We start from the raw sequence: 15,628 nt of genomic DNA, 5'->3' as shown, positions 1-15,628 counted from the left end.
GAGTGGACGGAGAGATCCTGCACAGCCGGCTGGAGACTGCATACCCCCCCCCCTTCGGCAAGCCGGCGAGTAGCGCTGACTTCACGTTCCAGCGTCAGGCGACAGTCGAGTCTGGAAGGCGTTGCAGCGAGGCAGAGAGCTGCAGGAGCGACAGGGGCCACTGTGAGAGAGGAGGTCACCGGAGGCCTGCAACTACTAAGCCGTGAAGACGAAGGGGGGGGTAAGTAAAACAGCTACTTTACTTTTGGGGGTCTGGAACACAAGGCAGATAGACGAAAGGAGAGATACAAAGTCTAAGTGGTAAAAGGGGTGTTGGGTGAGAAAAAAAATAAAAAAATCTGAAAGCACGGCTAAAAGTAGCAGAACCTGGTATCAGGAGATCCCAGGACACACTAGAACTGTGTCAATTAAGTGTGCACTGTACCCTGCAGTTTTTGCTGCAAAACTCTATTTGCTAGGAAGTGTGAATCCATACACTTAAGTGTGTATTTCTTGCAAAGGTGTTAAAAAGCCATCTCTGGGGGCCTGTATAATCATTTTGTATTGGGTATTAAGCTGTAAAGTATTAAGTGGTTAAGGTAAGATAAGGGTAAGAAAAGGCAAGGTCAGAGTACTTAGTTAAGCCATTGCACAATAGGTTAAACTGAAAGATTGTGTCTGTATAGTTAGGTCTTCACATTTGGTGTTAATTCTGTAGAATATATCTGAACTGTTAAGTCTTCACATATTGTGCTATTCTGTAGAATGTATCTGAACTGTTAAGTCTTCACATATTGTGTTAAGTTGAAAAAGGGTGTATGATCTGCTAAGTCTTCACATTTTGTGTCAAGTTGAAAAATTGTCTTTGAATAGCCAAGGGAATATTATATCTTGCAGTTTTTGGTAAGGAAGTCCCCCTGTTAGGCCCTGTGGATCCTCATGTTTCGGTGTACACTTGCTGAATAGTCTCCGAAAGTCACCATAGGTTGTATTCTTTGATTAATATATATTAAGCATAAAGACCTAAAGTATTAAGTAGTAGATGTAAGAAGAGGCTAAATTAAAACACATAGCTAAACCCTAACATACTAGGTTAACCTCTAAGGAGGTGTCTGAACAGTTTAGTCTTCACATATTGTGTTAATTAGGTAGATTGTCTCTGAATCGCTATATTCTCAAACATTGTGTTAAAGTGAAAGGTTGTCCTTGGGTTGGTATATTTTTACTTATTATGTTAATTGACAGAGTGAGTTAGAAAACAGCCCTGAACAGCAGAATCAATGGAGAAATATATCACAAATTCTAAAAATAAATCTCCAGCTATGCCTCTAAAGAGGGATAGAAAACAAAAGTCTTCACAAGAGAACATACAAGAGGTATCTATTAGAAGCCCCGACTCAAACTTGGAAAAACAATTAACTACGAATCAGTTGGCAGATCTGATCTTGCCGCAGTTTGATCTGATAAAAAGCGAGATCTCAGAGCTATCAAATGATATAAAACAATTCTCCAATAGCCTTATGGAAGTAGAATCTAGAATTTCAAATGTAGAAGATAGGCACTTTAAACAGGAGCCTCTTTTGGATACACATGCAGATGAGATTAAGGTATTAAGAGCCAAAATTGAGGATCTAGAGGATAGGTCTAGGCGGAGCAATGTACGGGTAATTGGACTCCCAGAGTCTAGAGAATTTGAGGATCTTTTATCATTTAGTGCTCAAACACTACCAAAATGATTAGGTTTACAAGTAGTAGATGGAAGCTTTTCAGGTGGAGAGGGCACATAGGGTTGGTATAATGAGACAGCTAAAAGATGGCAGTATGCGACCCAGAATGGTCCTGATAAAGTACCTAAACTTCCAAGACAAAGTGAAAATTATGCAAAATTACAGAAAAGCCCAGACACTCACTATAAACACTAAGCAGATTCTCTTATTTCAAGATTTCTCAATAGAAACGTCGACAAAGAGGCGTGCAATGGCACCATTCTGCTCAGGTTTAATTAGGGCAGGGTTGAAAGTGACCATGAAATACCCGGTGAAAATTACAGTGTTGGGCATGGATGGTGCCATTGCACTGAATACAATTGATGACGCAAAAGAGTTCTGTAGAGAAAATAACATTGAAGTGTAAAGTAATTCTTAGAAGTAATTAGCTGTTTAGAAAAGAGAGACTGCAATGGAGGTATTGTTAAAGTTCATCGGGAAGGGTGGGGGGGAGAGGGATTTTTTTGTTGTTGTTGTTGTAAATTGCATATGAATAAACATAGAATAAATGAATAGCACATTAAAATTAATTTCCTGGACTGTGGGTGGAATTACATCCCCTATCAAGCGTAAAAATGTTCTTAAGGAAGCCAGATATCATATTCTTTCAAGAATTACATCTAAAAAAGACAGAGATAGGAAAATTGAAAACAAATTTGATAGCTGAAATAATTGCAACACAATGTGAGAAACGAAAGAGAGGTGTAGCGATTATGCTTGGAAGGGAACTGTCATATACCATAAATAAACAAGAATTATACCCAGGAGGGAGATATATATTGTTGCAATTGAAAATAGATGATAAGATATGGACGCTATGTAATATATATGCGCCTAATAATTGGGATTCTAAGTTTTGGGAGAAATTGAAAAAGGTTCTATCCCCATATATTGGGCAGAATCTGATTGTAGCAGGGGACTTTAACAACACATTGTGTCTGGACCTAGACAGATATAAAATTCGGCGAAGAGCGGCTAATTACAGGGAAGCTAAGTATTTGCAGAGCTTCACCGGCATACTAAAACTATGTGATCCTTGGCGAATTCAACATCCAGACGCCCGTGAATTTACCTGCGAATCGCGCGCTCACAAAAAAATTTCTCGAATAGATCTGTTTTTATTAGATGAGCAGATCATGAAATATAAAATTGAATCACAGTGTTGAGTGTTCCCTCCAAAAAAACAGCAAATACCTTTCGCTTTCCTCAATATATGAATAATAATGTACAATTTGAAAATTGGTTAAAGCAAAAATGGAGAGAATACTACACACAAAATCTGGAATATGCAGATAAAATCGAGGTGTTCTGGGAAGCGGGTAAAGCGGTCATCCGTGGGGAGGTAAAAGCATATATGATTAAAAGAGGTAGGAAAAATAAAGAGAGAGAAACTCAGCTGTCAAACCAACTTAGAAATAATTACGTAAAATACCTTAGAACACCCAATAAGGACATCTGGGTCAAATACAAAGAAGCAAGAGTGGAAAGGGATTGTTTTCTAAAAAAAGATTGGAGCGCAGGAAGAGTTAAAAAACAGGGCTACCTTTCAGGGTTTTCAGGGTATATCTGCTAAACATCTGGCCAGGCTGGTCAAATTTAGGAAGAAATCAAACCAAATCCTTGCTATTAGATTGGGAGAGAAACTATCTACCAATACAGATGAAATTAGAAGAATATTTTATGATTATTATAGCAGACTATATGCTGGGGAGGAGGTGAATGAGACGCAGAAAGATCAATTCTGGCTGGGGTTGGACATCCCTCAAATTTCACAGGAAGCGTTACAGACTATTAATGCACCTATTACTGAGTTGGAAATATTAGATATTATGAAAAGGTCTAAATCTGGTAAAGCCCCAGGGCCAGACGGCTTATTGGCAGAATTTTACAAAATTACGGCAGCAGAGATATCTGCCACTCTAACTAAATTATTTAATCAATATTATGTTCAGAAGGATATGAAGTCAATTTATTTTTCCGATTCAGTAGTTACTTTAATTCATAAAAAAGCGAAGGATCCAACAAATGTAGCGTCATACCACCCGATTTCACTCCTAAACCATGATTATAAAATCTTAATGTCCCTCATTGCAGATAGATTGAAAAAATCAATTACGGATATCATACACCCCGATCAGGCAGGTTTTATTCCAGGGAGGAATTCAGAGCGAAACATGCGCAGAGTTCTCACCACCATGGACTACCTCTATCGGGTTGTCCAGGACGCCGGGGATAAATATCAGGGGGAAGACATAGCATTAGTCACTGTCGATGCTGAAAAGGCTTTTGACTCAATTATTTGGGACCACTTAATAAATGCAATGAGAAAGTTTGGGTTTTCCGGCGCCCTGGTTGACCTGATTGGGTTAGTATATAATAAACCTAGATCCCAATTGTTTATTAATGGTGAGTTATCACAGAATATTATTCTGGGTAAAGGAACACGCCAGGGCTGCCCCCTATCACCATTACTCTTCGATATTGCACTTGAACCATTAGCTATATATTTAAGAAAGACCCTTCCACCGGTTTTATTGGGGAAACAGAAAGTATCTATATCATTATATGCTGATGATCTACTAATATTTTTACAATATACGAGACAGAGTATACCCCATTTTATGGAGATTATAAGATCATTCAGTTCATTTTCTGGGTACAAAATTAATATTAGTAAATCAGAAATTTTAGGGATTATAAAAAACAGAAACAGTTATTCAGATATGTTTAAAGAAGTGCAAAGTATTAACTACTTAGGAATTAAGATCAGCAAGAACCCTGCACATTGGTATCAGCTCAATTTTAAAGAGTTATTTCAAAATTTACATCACGATCTAGGAAAATGGAACTTATATTATTTATTTTTTTTAAACTTTTATTTATCATAACAAGGGTTACCATGTGGAGATGTCTCTCTCATGGGTCACAGATCAATGGCAAACAAAAACATGTTACAATTAAGTGTTTACACTGCAAAACTGGGTCTATCTTGTTACGAGTGGTATTATTACATACAGTCTCTCAGCAGGTGTTTCCAAGTTTTTCTCTTAAGGCAAAAAGGAAGTTTTACGAACTGTGTCCCAAGAGTTGGTCTTTTTGCAGCAATAGTCCATGATAAATCCCTCTTTTCCTTTTCCTTCTGGAACTTATATTATTTATCTATCTCAGCTCGCATAAACGTGATAAAAACTATCATATTTCCAAAATTTCTATTCTTATTACAGAATTTACCCTTGTTATTGCAGAAAAAGGATATTGACAGATACAATAAGGCATGTGCTTTTTTTATCTGGGGGAAATAGACGTCACGTATAGCATTTAGTAAGCTGGCCCAGGAGAAGCAGTTTGTGTGTCCCAATATAAAGTATTATAATATAGTGTCTTTGGTCAAATTTGGGATAGATTGGCTTAGTAGAACAGATTACGTTACTTATTACGAGCAGGAAACGGAATTAATCAAACCATTTAACCTGCAGGCTATTCTTCATTATCCATATAAACAACTACCAAGCAATGTAAGCAGACTAACTACAATCGCAAACATAGTGTTTGCGTGGCAAAAATACTGCAAATTATTGGGGATAGAATTTCAGATCTCCAGCCTGCTCCCGATCTGTGGTAGCCCAGCTTTTTTACCAGGGTATAGCAATGAGTTATTCTATGTATGGAAAAGCAAAGGGCTGATATATGTATCACAATTGAAAGAATCACAAACGGGGCCAATCAGATCATTCGCAAACTTGGCAAGTGAATATAATTTGCCATCTAAACATTTTTATGCATACTTGCAGATTCATCATCTCATAAATGACTATGAAAAAAGGTTTGGTGAGAATTGGGCACAAACAAACATTGAGTCAGGCATAACATTATATAAAGCGGGCATTCGATCAATATCAATCTGGTATCATTACATCATGACTCAGGAAGGAGAATCACATATTAACCAGATTAAACAGAAATATGTAAATTACTTTCCCCAACTGCAAGATAAAGACATAACAGACAGCTTAAGAAGAACAGTAGCAGCAACGGATAGAATTAATCTAAGAGAGTCTCAATACAAGGTAATTAATAATTTCTACCTAACCCCAGCTAGAATGGCTAAATGGTCTCAACTGCATATTGTCCTAAATGTCATAAGTCAAATGCGGATCTGTTGCACTATTTTTGGAGCTGTCCAAAGATCGTGCAATTCTGGAGTAAAATCCAATATTGGATAAATGGAAGGTAAGGGACACAATAGAATTGAATGCTAAGCATATTTTTTTTTTGTACCCAGCACACAATATAGGAGACAGATTATTTATAAATATAGCGATTTTGACAGCAAGAAATGATATATGTAAAATGTGGAAGCATAGGTATTCCCCTTCATTAACTGAATTTGTAAATCACATGAGAAGTCAGATTATGATAGACACTATAGGACTAGATAAAGGGGCAGAGAAACAGGTTATAAAAATTTTTAAGAAGTGGAAAAAGTATATCTATGGAGTACCCACAACAGTCCAATATCACATCTTATCCCCATTTCAAGATTCTATACCCTTCCTAGAATTAATTTTAGATGGTTCATTACCTTCAAACTGGATACGTTAGTAATAAGGCATGAGCAAAAGTAGGCGGGTTATTAAAAGGAATTTATTGGTAGTTTCACAACGAAAAGAAGGAAAGGAAGGGTTTATTTATTTATTTTTTTCTTTCTCTCTCCCCTTCCCCCTCATCCCCCCCTCTGGGTATTATTTTTAATATCTTTTGATTTCTCTTGGGTGACACCTGTGTATGAATCAATACATGACGGGAAGGCTATGAGTAGCATCCCTATTGGAAAATGAGTTAAACAAGACAAGTAGAGAGCAGGAGAACTTAAGAAATTGGCTAAGGAATAGCTTAAATCATTTGAGGTGTATTTGTGTGAAAATAAGTGTTCCTATAAAGAATGTAAGAGAAGAGAAAAATGGAAACGGTGGGAGAAGCCAAGATATTCTAGCAAATTTGATTTCTAATATCTGGAAAGATATGTAAAGTGCAAGTAAACCGGGAATGTGTTTTTGTATATAATCTAAGATGTAATCTCATACCGAATGTATAAGAGTCAGTTGTCCCCTCGGCGTTTGTGATGTGAGATCATGTGCCTTCGCAAAGCAGTTGTACCTAGGTGGGTGTTGCACTTCCCACGACTCAGTTTCTTTTGGCACAGGTTGCAAATGGCATAGCTGTTGTCAGAGGCAGACACACAAAAAAAATGTCAATCTTCTGAGCTCTGCGATGACGGCATTCTGGTGGTGGTAACAGCATGCATTGATTGGCGTGCTGTCTGGCTGACCCCGGGTGCCGATGCATGCTGTCTGACTGTGCCACTATCTCCTTGCAACGACCTCCCCCTGCCTCCAACTCATCTCCTCCTCTTCCTCTCTGTCTCCCCATCTGAACTTTCCCCCTCTTCTTCTTCTCTTCTAGCGGGCACCACGTGACATCCACGGACGCATCATCATCAACCGCTTCACTTGTATCTGACAAATCAACAAAGGAAGCAGCAGCGGGTACAACATCATCATCATCATCACACCGTACGTCCATGTCTGTAATGCTGCCTGACTGAGACATATCACTGTTATCTACATCCTCTGTCAATGATGGTTGCGCATCACTCATTTCTTCCAACTGATGTGTCAATAACTCCTCTGACAGATCAAGTGAAGCAGCTGTGGTGCTAGTGTTGGTAGTGGCGGCAGGCGGGCGAGTGGCACTGGTCACTTGAGAGGTGCCCGAAGCTAAGCTGGAGGTGGATGGTGCGTCAAGGTTCCGAGCGGAAGCTGTAGAAGATTGGGTGTCCTGTGTTATCCAGTCAACTAGGTCCTCCTCAGAACGTTTCGCGTTCATGGTACGTGGCCTCTGAACACTGGGCATTATTGTAGGGTCAAAGGGAATCACAGCACCACGACCACGACGGCACCTGCGGGGTGGCCTGCCTCTGCCTGTAATTTTTTTCTTTAATGTAGACTTACACTACTATTAAACAAAATATGAGTGGTGGCACTGGGCAAGTGGGCACAGTATACGCTGTGAGCCTGACACAAAAAAGCAGACTGATGTTTCACAGTCAAAAAAGTTTTTGTTTTTTTAAATATTTACACTACTGTTACAACAAATATGAGTGGTGCCACTAACTTGGCAAGTGGGCCTGGCACACACGCTGGCAGGCAGGCAGGCAACTGCAATAAGATTACACTAGCAGACTGATGTTTCACAGTCAAAAATTATTATTTTTTAAATATTTACACTACTGTTACAACAAATATGAGTGGTGCCACTAACTTGGCAAGTGGGCCTGGCACACACGCTGGCAGGCAGGCAGGCAACTTCAATTAGATTACACTAGCAGACTGATGTTTCACAGTCAAAAAAGATTTTTTTTTAAATATTTACACTACTGTTATAACAAATATGATTGGTGGCACTAGTTGGCAAGTGGGCCTGGCACACTCGCTGGCAGGCAGGCAACTGCAATTAGATTACACTAGCTGACTGATGTTTCACAGTCAAAAAAGTTTTTTTTTAAAAAATATTTACACTACTGTTACAACAAATATGAGTGGTGCCACTAACTTGGCAAGTGGGCCTGGCAAACACGCTTGCAGGCAGGCAGGCAACTTCAATTATATTACCCTAGCAGACTGATGTTTCACAGTCAAAAAAGTTTTTTTTAAAATATTTACACTACTGTTATAACAAATATGATTGGTGGCACTAGTTGGCAAGTGGGCCTGGCACACACGCTGGCAGGCAGACAGGCAGGCAACTGCAATTAGATTACACTAGCAGACTGATGTTTCACAGTCAAAAAAGTTTTTTTTTTAAAGATTTACACTACTGTTATAACAAATATGAGTGGTGGCACTAACTTGGCAAGTGGGCCTGGCACACACGCTGGCAGGCAGGCAACTGCTATTAGATTACACTAGCAGACTGATGTTTCACAGTCAAAAAAGTTTTTTTTTAAAATATTTACACTACTGTTATAACAAATATGATTGGTGGCACTAGTTGGCAAGTGGGCCTGGCACACACGCTGGCAGGCAGACAGGCAGGCAACTGCAATTAGATTACACTAGCAGACTGATGTTTCACAGTCAAAAAAGTTTTTTTTTTAAATATTTACACTACTGTTATAACAAATATGATTGATGGCACTAGTTGGCAAGTGGGCCTGGCACACACGCTGGCAGGCAACTTCAATTAGATTACACTAGCAAACTGATGTTTCACAGTCCAAAAAGTTTTTTTTAAAATATTTACACTACTGTTATAACAAATATGATTGGTGGCACTAGTTGGCAAGTGGGCCTGGCACACACGCTGGCAGGCAGGCAGGCAGGCAACTTCAATTAGATTACACTAGCAGACTGATGTTTCACAGTCAAAAAAGTTTTTTTTAAAAAATATTTACACTACTGTTATAACAAATATGATTGGTGGCACTAGTTGGCAAATGGGCCTGGCACACACACAGGCAGGCAGGCAACTGCAATTAGATTACACTAGCTGACTGATGTTTTACAGTCAATTTTTTTTTTTTTTTAAATATTTACACTACTGTTACAACACATATGAGTGGTGCACCTAACTTGGCAAGTGGGCCTGGCACACACGCTGGCAGGCAGGCAACTTAAATTAGATTACACTAGCAGACTGATGTTTCACAGTTAAAATTTTTTTTTTAAAAATATTTACACTACTGTTATAACAAATATGATTGGTGGCACTAGTTGGCAAGTGGGCCTGGCACACACGCTGGCAGGCAACTGCAATTAGATTACACTAGCAGACTGATGTTTCACAGTCAAAAAAGTTTTTTTTTTAAATATTTACACTACTGTTACAACAAATATGAGTGGTGCCACTAACTTGGCAAGTGGGCCTGGCACACACGCTGGCAGGCAACTTCAATTAGATTACACTAGCAGACTGATGTTTCACAGTCAAAAAAGCTTTTTTTTTTTTTTTAATATTTACACTACTGTTATAACAAATATGATTGGTGGCACTAGTTGGCAAGTGGGCCTGGCACTAGTTGGCAAGTGCCTGCTGGCAGGCAGGCAGGCAACTTCAATTAGATTACACTAGCAGACTGATGTTTCACAGTCAAATTTTTTTTTTTTTTAATATTTACACTACTGTTATAACAAATATGATTGGTGGCACTAGTTGGCAAGTGGGCCTGGCACACACGCTGGCAGGCAGGCAACTGCAATTAGATTACACTAGCTGACTGATGTTTCACAGTCAAAACATTTTTACACTACTGTTATAACAAATATGAGTGGTGCCACTAACTTGGCAAGTGGGCCTGGCACACACGCTGGCAGGCAGGCAGGCAACTTCAAATAAATTACACTAGCAGACTGATGTTTAACAGTCAAAAAAGTTTTTTTTTTAAAATATTTACACTACTGTTATAACAAATATGATTGGTGGCACTAGTTGGCAAGTGGGCCTGGCACACATGCTGGCAGGCAAATGCAATTAGATTGCACTAGTAGACTGATGTTTCACAGTCAAAAAAGTTTTTTATTTAAATATTTACACTACTGCTACAACAAATATGAGTGGTGGTATTAACTTGGCAAGTGGGCCTGGCACACACGCTGGCAAGCAGGCAACTTCAATTAGATTACACTAGCAGACTGATGTTTCACAGTCAAAAAAGCTTTTTTTAAAAAATATTTACACTACTGTTATAACAAATATGATTGGTGGCACTAGTTGGCAAGTGGGCTTGGCACACATGCTGGCAGGCAGGCAACTGCAATTAAATAACACTAGCAGACTGATGTAAAAGTTTTTTTTTAAAATTTACACTAATGTTACAACACATATGAGTGGTGGCACTGAGCAAGTAGGCACAGTATATGCTGTGAGCCTGACACACAGGCTGGTAGTGGCAGGCTGGCCTGGCAACTAAAATTAAATAACACTAGCAGACTGATGTAACAGTTTTTAAAAAAAATATTTACACTAATGTTACAACAGATATGAGTGGTGGCACTGAGCAAGTAGACATAGTATATGCTGTGAGTCTGACACACAGGCTGGCACTAGTGGCAGGCTGGCCTGGCAACTAAAATTAAATAACACTAGCAGACTGATGTAAAAAATGTTTTTTACAAAAATTCACACTAATCTTACAACAGATATGAGTGGTGGCACTGAGGAAGTAGGCACAGTATATGCTGTGAGCCTGACACACAGGCTGGCAGTGGCAGGCTGGCCTGGCAACTAAAATTAAATAACACTAGCAGACTGATGTAAAAGTGTTTTTTTTTTAAAAATTTACACTAATGTTACACCAGATATGAGTGTTGGCAGTGAGCAAGTAGGCACAGTATATGCTGTGAGCCTGACACACACGCTGACAGGCAGGCAAATGCAATTAGATTACAAAAACAAAAAACGAAAAAAAAAGGGCTTTTTGGGGTGCTGTCCTTACAGCAGAGATCAGATGAGTCCTTCAGGACTGTAGTGGACACTGAATACACTAGCCTAGCTATCAATTTCCCTATAAAATCAGCAGCAGCAGCACTAACCCTCCTCTCACTAAGAATGCAGGATCATAATGAATCTAAAATGGCTGCTGCCCAGGAGCTGGGAGGGTCTGGGAGGGAGTGTCTGCTGCTGATTGGTTGAAATGTGTCTGCAGACTGTGAGATACAGGGTCAAAGTTTACTCAATGATGACGAATAGGGGGCGGATCGAACATCGCATATGTGCACCCGCCGCGGCGAACGCGAACAAGCTACGATCGCCGGGAACTGTTCTCCGGCGAACTGTTCGCGACATCACTAGCTATTACATAGCATAATCGTAAGACATTTGTAAGATCAATAAACACAATATGTACCCATCGGACTGTATGCCTTCCAAAAAGAAAACCTATAAGGCCACTCTTGGACCTCATATTGTTGTAGAAAGCTATAACGTTAAAGAAGGCAACCAAAAACAGTAGGAGACCACTTTTGGATCTCAAATTATGAATCTTAAGTTTCTTATTTAATGTAATATAGAACAGGCTCTTATTTCTGCAGTTTGGTATGTAAATCTATAGGAGTAACATTGAACTCTTCTGGACCTCTTACTAGCTATAGCAAGATTTATGAGAGATATGTACATACTGTATATAAATATAGACTTAACACAGTTCACTATGTAGAATATATATAATGGAGAATAAAATAAATAAATTGATGTATATTGGGACGGACCAGAATAAACACAACAATACTCTGAAGTGACAGAGGAGGTCTGTTTTATATGCCTACTTTTTATATTGGAAGTGGAGTATATGTAAGGCTTCTCATTATAAGATAGGTGGACATTTAATTGGGAAGATTCTTCTGGAGAAATATTGTTCAATGAGATGAGATGACAGCCCCTAACCATTTTGTGAACCTAACCAGAATCTACATGTATTAAAGCTATGAATAGTAGAGTGCTATGGGTGTTTCATTGAGTAATAAAAAGTATCTTTAAGAGCATAATTCTTGACCCAACTCAGACACTGTGCTGTCTCGGCCGCTAGCAGCACGGTAAGTAATATAGACAAGAAAGAATCTACGTCATGTCAAGTAAAACCTTTGTTTCAGTAATACTAACTGCTCTAGAATTTTACCCTTATGGGAACGTCATTATGCTATCTAAATGACTAACAATAGCAAACATATTATTATAATATTAGCTATACCAAACATATTAAGTCCCTTTAACTAGGAATAATTGTTCCTTACCATGGACAAAACTGCTTGCCAACACACAGGCTAGGAAAATATAAAGATTGTTCAACTTATAAAACATATAAGACATTTATATAACTGCTCAACTTCTCAGGTCCATTAACCTTCATATAGAACAGTCAAAGAAAATTAAATGGCAGCATTCTCCCTAAAATTAAATGTGTCAGAATCAGTAGAGTTGCTCACACTATAACTAGTTAAACATATGGGTGATATTAATGTGAGGCATCTAACTATTCCTCTGACCCTTTATCCAATGCCAAGTTTGATTTGGGGGCTACACCTGCTTGCGCTATTCCAGGCAAGGATGTCCGTGACAGGTCCAAAGTAGAGAACTAGAAGTGAAAATACAGTGTGAAGCCACCTCATCCTGGGTTGGTGATCATTGAAGATAACATGAGTAAGCTGTAATTTAAAGCATGGCATTTTCAATATGACTTGTGATATGTCCGGTATTCGTGTAGCCAGTTCATATTCGCTTCGCTTCTGGGGGTAGAGTGTAATTTCCATGGTATGAAAGGGCTCAATGGAGCTATGGTAATCAGTTTGTGTCCCGTCGCCGTCTATCTCAGAGTTAGCCAACGATGATTTCAGCAGTTGGGGACATACGTAATCTGTAGACATCATTGGTATGGACGTATAGCCGGAATGTATAGCCGTTCTCCCCTCTGGCATTGTGACCACCTCCTCGATCTCCGATTTCACATGTCCTATATCCAGTTGCGAGGTCAGGATATTATCTGTAACTGTCATCATGCCGCTCGACATCTCCATTTTATTAGAGTCTTTCCATGCCACCTGTATACTCTCCTCTAGCCGCATAAATTGACTACATAATGCAGAGTCTAGTGTCTCTAGTAGTGTATAATTTGAATGCTCCATCCTATAACTTCAATAGTACTGTTGTAGGTGTCATTGGTCAGTCCAGCTGCACAGTATAATTTAGCAGTCGTCAGTGACTTGTACCCAGCCAGGTTGCTGGGGGGGGGGGTTCTGAGGCCTCGTAGTAGGCTGCCACCATAGGCCTCTAAGGTCCAGATCTGAGTTCCGTGGTCATTAATACACCGGAGTTTTAGGACTGTAAAATCCACATGGTAAGAGATGTTTAGAATCTCAGAGCTTATTTAGTAAAAGTCCAGTGTAACAGCGATAATTGGCAGATTAGCCGGATTACAGCAGGAGCTTCAGATATTGAGACCGTTCATGGCCGCTGTCCGGACACGCCCCCAGAGATTTATCTTTTAATCCACAAAATAGGACATATCCCATTCCCTATTAGGACCTTGAGGGGTAATGGTTCTCAGTTTATATATCCAATAGAGCTCACGTTTCTGTAATAGTTTAAATTTATTGCCACCCCTAATTGGGGAAATAACCTTATCAATGACTTTCACAGACGTAACATTTGTGAGTCATGTGCACTAAATTAAAATGTCTAGCTACTGCCGAATCCTTGTTGTAATTTTTTGTGTCTCGTATGTGCTCCCTGACTCTGGATCTGAGCTCCCTGGTAGTTTGGCCTACGTATTGATGGAGACAAAGGGTATATTCCAAAAGGTACACAACATATTCAGTCCTGCAATTAGCATAGAAATCTACATGAAAGTTTTCTTCTTGGGTTCTCTCTCCCCCCTCTCTTTTGCGCTCTCTCTCTCCCCCTCTATTTTGTGCTCTCTCTCTCTCCCCTCTCTTTTGCACTCTCTCTCCCCCCTCTATTTTGTGCTCTCTCTCCCCCCTCTTTTGCGCTCTCTCTCTCCCTCTCTTTTGCGCTCTCTCTCTCCCCCCTCTCTTTTGCGCTCTCTCCCCCCCTCTCTTTTGTGCTCTCTCCCCCCTCTCTTTTGTGCTCTCTCTCCCCCTCTCTTTTGCGCTCTCTCTATCCCCCCTCTATTTTGCTTTCTCTCTCTCCCTCTCTTTTGAGCTCTCTCCCCCCTCTCTTTTGAACTCTCTCTCTCCCCCTCTTTTGCGCTCTCTCTCTCCCCCTCTCTTTTGCGCTCTCTTTCTCCCCCCTCTCTTTTGCGCTCTCTCTCTCTCCCCCTCTCTTTTGAGCTCTCTTTCTCCCCCTCTCTTTTGCGCTCTCTCTCTCCCCCATCTATTTTGTGCTCTCTCTCCCCCATCTCTTTTGCGCTCTCTCTCTTCCGCTCTCTTTTGCGCTCTCTCTCTTCCGCTCTCTTTTGTGCTCTCTCCCCTCTCTTTTGCGCTCTCTCTCTCCCCTCTCTTTTGCGCTCTCTCTCCCCCCTCTCTTTTGCTCTCTCTCTCCCCCCCTCTTTTTTGCGCTCTCTCTCTCCCCCTCTCTTTTGCGCTCTCTCTCTCTCCCCCCTCTTTTGCGCTCTCTCTCTCTCCCCCCTCTTTTGCGCTCTCTCTCCCCCCTCTCTTTTGTGCTCTCTCCCCCCTCTCTTTTGCGCTCTCTCTATCCCCCCTCTCTTTTGCTTTCTCTCCCCCCTCTCTTTTGAACCCTCTCTCTCCCCCCCTCTCTCTCTCCCCCTCTCTTTTGCTCTCTCTCTCTCTCCCTCTCTTTTGCTCTCTCTCCCCCTCTCTCTCTCTCTCTCTCTCCCCCCCTCTCTCTCTCTCCCCCCCCCCCTCTCTCTCCCCCCCCCCTCTCTCTCCCCCCCCTCTCTCTCTCCCCCCCCCCCCTCTCTCTCCCCCCCCCCTCTCTCTCTCCCCCCCCCCCTCTCCCTCTCCCTCCCCCCCCCCCTCTCCCCCCCCTCTCTCTCCCCCCTCTTTTGCGCTCTCTCTCTCTCCCCCCTTGAGGGGTAATGGTTCTCAGTTTATATATCCAATAGAGCTCACGTTTCTGTAATAGTTTAAATTTATTGCCACCCCTAATTGGGGAAATAACCTTATCAATGACTTTCACAGACGTAACATTTGTGAGTCATGTGCACTAAATTAAAATGTCTAGCTACTGCCGAATCCTTGTTGTAATTTTTTGTGTCTCGTATGTGCTCCCTGACTCTGGATCTGAGCTCCCTGGTAGTTTGGCCTACGTATTGATGGAGACAAAGGGTATATTCCAAAAGGTACACAACATATTCAGTCCTGCAATTAGCATAGAAATCTACATGAAAGTTTTCTTCTTGGGTTCTCTCTCCC

Source organism: Bombina bombina, chromosome 3 (assembly GCF_027579735.1).
Source record: "Bombina bombina isolate aBomBom1 chromosome 3, aBomBom1.pri, whole genome shotgun sequence".
Lineage (NCBI taxonomy): Eukaryota > Metazoa > Chordata > Amphibia > Anura > Bombinatoridae > Bombina > Bombina bombina.
This window is presented reverse-complemented; position numbering follows the sequence as displayed.